A 3,538-nucleotide genomic window follows, 5' to 3' on the forward strand; every position below is an offset into this window, starting at 1 on the left:
TCATGCTGCTGTATGAAAAGTACACGGAAAGAGGCAAAGTGGGAGGTGGTGTGAAAAGGAGTAGGAATCAAGCTGAGACTCTGGAGCCCACTGTTAAGAATAAAGCTCATTCAGTGAGTAAGCATGAAACTGAGAACAATCATGAGACTCAATAATATTTGCATGTTTAAATGGCATGATTAGACAGAAAAAAGGATCTAAGGCAAAAACCTTGTTCTGAAGAACATTATGGGAAAACACATTCACACACACACACACACACACACACACCCAACAACCCAACAACCCAGCAATATTGGTTCTGCTTAGTTCGCAACTCTCTTTAGGGTTTTCTTCAGAGCAAGTTTGACATCCTTATTCCTTAGACTATAGATGAGAGGGTTCAACATTGGGACTATATTCGTATAAAATACTGAGAAGAACTTCCCCTGGCCCACAGAACCATCAGAAAAGGTCTTGAGATGTGTAAACAACCCAGAACCATAGAAGAGGGCAAACAGTTATTATGTGGGAGCCACAAGTACTGAGGGCTTTGGACCAACCCTGAGCTGATGAGATGTGGAGGATACTGGAGAGGATCAAAGCATAAGAAACAAGAATAATGAAGCTACATATTATTACAACTGTGCTCACAATAATGGAATCCACCAGCTCACTGGCATCAGTGCTGCTGCAGGACAGCTGGAGGAGGGAGAAGATGTTACACATGTAATGGTTGATGATGCTGGAATCACAAAAGGATAATCTGACCATGTGCCCTGTGTGGGCCATGGCACCGGCAAACGCCATTACATATGAGCCAAACATCAGCAAAGAAGAGACCTGAGGGGACATGGTGACTGTGTACAAAAGGGGCTTACAGATGGACACATAGCGATCATAGGCCATGGCTGTCAACACATAGCATTCAGAATGGACAAAGAAACAGAAAAGAAAAACCCAGCAGAGTCATGCATCCTGAAAAGGAGATGATTTTCTCTGACACAAAGCTCATCAGCCGTTTAGGCGTAATGACCAAGGAGTGGCAGAGATCTATGAAGGATAGGTTGAAGACCAAAAAATACATGGGAGTGTGAAGATGAAAGTTCAGGCATATCTGATTAATTAAGCTCAAATTCCCTACCACAGTGACCATACAGTTCAATAAGAAGAGGAAGAAGAGGGGTATGTGGAGTTGACTTTGGTCTGTAAGTCCTACCAGGATGAACTGAGTCATTTTCCACAGACATTATCGGCAGGGGTGTGATCTGAGAGGAAAGGAGAAAACAATGTCACAGCAAGAAGAGACTGAAATCCTTTCTTTCTAGACTGAGGACTTGTTCCATGGGGGCTCAAGTGTGACTGTTGGGACAGCACTCTAGAAGAGCCAGAGTGACAACTCCGTATCTTTCAACTTTCTTCTCTCATCTCCTTTCCTTCCATGTTTTCAAATCTCAGCTGCAACTCCTCACCTCCCTTGGGCTGACACGATCCAGGATAAAGTCTTTCAGCAGGGGTCCAAAGTGATGTCCACATCTGAGAGATAAGGAAACCATATCTTGAAGAGATGAGTAGGCTGACCAAGGCCATACAGCAAGAGAGCAAAGGAGTCCAGAGTAGTACCTGGGACTCCTTCCTGTGGAATTTCCTGAAGCCTGGGACAGTGAGGTCACTGTGATCCCCACTCTGCCCACTGCTCAACCTATTCTCTTCCTCCTACCTTTCAGAAACTCAGCACCAGGCTTAGCAAAAGTACTGACAGTGTCCCCTACGATCCTGCATTCCTCCCACCCATTCCCTTTATCCAATCTTACCTCAAAATCACAATGGATTGTTTAAGAAGGGCAGGTGGCCTCCCACATCTCTCCACTGCTGTAGCGGTGGGAATGAAAACAGCAGAACAGAGAAGACTCGCCCCCCAACTTCCTTCGACCTGGAGACTTCACTACTACCAGGCCTTATGTGCTCTTTTCCCTTCACTGGCCGGAAGGAGACAGAGGTTTTGACAAAGGAGGAGGCAACATCCCTTCTGTCTGTAGATTCGCATATGTCTTCAGGGCAAGGCAAATGCATCAGCTTTATGTCTCCAAACCATCAGCGGGCTAATAGTGTGAATGCATCTTATTCTCTGTGGATCTCAGCAACTTGTTTGGAAGCTTGGAAAATGAGCCTCATTTAGGATCACAGTTTGATCAGGCTCCTTAGGGAAGAAATTACTGAGCCTGTGTTTACATCTTTTGTTAGTAAGTTGATATTGGTACATTTGGGACTCAATGTTCTCCAACTATCAGTTCACATTAAGAATGTATTGATGTGTAATAAATTATCATAAACTTAGTGGCTTAAAAGAACACCCACTTATTAGTCATAGTTCTGTAAATTAGAAGTCTGGTATGGAATGACATGGCTGGATTCTCTGCCCAGGCCGAAAGCAGGGTGTGGGCAGGGCTGCATTCCCTTCTGGAGGCTCTGGGGGAAGAATCTCTTTCCAATCTCATTCAGGTTGTTGGAAGAACTCAGTTCCTGTAGTTGTAGAACTGAGAGCTCCATTCCCTTGCTGGCTGTCAGCTGGGGGTCACTCTCAGCTTCTAGAGGTTGCCTGCATTCCTCATCATGTGGCCCTCTTGTCTTCAACCTGGCGGTAAATGCAGAATGCTTGCTGTGCTTTGAATCTCTCCGACTTCCCCTTCTGCCACTAGCTTGAGAAAAACTCTCTGGTTTTAATATGCTCATGTGATTACATTAGGCCTGCCCTGATAATCTCCCTAAGTTAAGGTCAACTGTACCATATAACATGCATAATCCCTAAAGTGATATATCGTTATATATATGGTTCCTTCCACATTCAAATAAGAGGGGATTATACAAGAGGAAAAGACATTGGGGGGCGGGTCATGTTTCAGAATTTTGCCTGCTACATCTATCTTCTCTGGAAATCTATTCTTCACACATTTTATATGGAATTACTTGTGAAAATGCTGTATTCCCTTGTTTAGCTTCTCTCTCAACACAGGTGCCAATTCCTCAGAGCCTTCTAGGGTCTGCTCCCCAAATTTGGTGTCCACAGCCTTTTCTCCCACGTGTCTACTTCTTGAATTTTACTCTCTAGTAGTACTTCTCACGCATTTTGATGATTTCTTGGCTTCACGTCATTTCATTTGCCTGAAATGCCTTCTCCCTTGTTCTCACTTGGATACCGCTTACTCATTCTCCGAGACTTGTTCTGTCATCATTTCTGATAGAACATCTATTCTGACCTCTTCTCCTGTCTCTACTCCCGGAACCTAAAGTGCCTTCTCTGTGTGCTGCTGAAGCATCTTCTGCATTTATCTTCTCCCATTTATATACAGTGAATTTACATGGGTACCTTCATTTAAACTGTAAACTCCTAGAGGGCAAGAAGTCAATCTTATTTATTTTTATTCATGCTGCTATTAACAGGTCTTTCTATTTTTTCTTTTTTTGTTTTGGTCTCTATATTTCTAAATAACATGTGGCTGTTTCTTGATTTTTCACTACTATGTCTTGTCAATTGACTTTAAGTCTGGGAAACTAAATC

The 3,538-nt window shown here is 43.4% G+C and overlaps 1 pseudogene across 1 annotated transcript; it reads right to left on the bottom strand.

Moving 5' to 3' along the window:
* Positions 1–305: 305 nt before the first annotated feature.
* On the bottom strand, positions 306–994 carry LOC307055653 (olfactory receptor 8C8-like; annotated as a pseudogene). Its single transcript has one exon. The product of its transcript is annotated as an olfactory receptor 8C8-like (transcript).
* Between the last annotated feature and the right edge of the window lie 2,544 nt (positions 995–3,538).

Source organism: Hyperoodon ampullatus, assembly GCF_949752795.1.
Source record: "Hyperoodon ampullatus genome assembly, chromosome: 7".
Taxonomy (NCBI): domain Eukaryota; kingdom Metazoa; phylum Chordata; class Mammalia; order Artiodactyla; family Ziphiidae; genus Hyperoodon; species Hyperoodon ampullatus.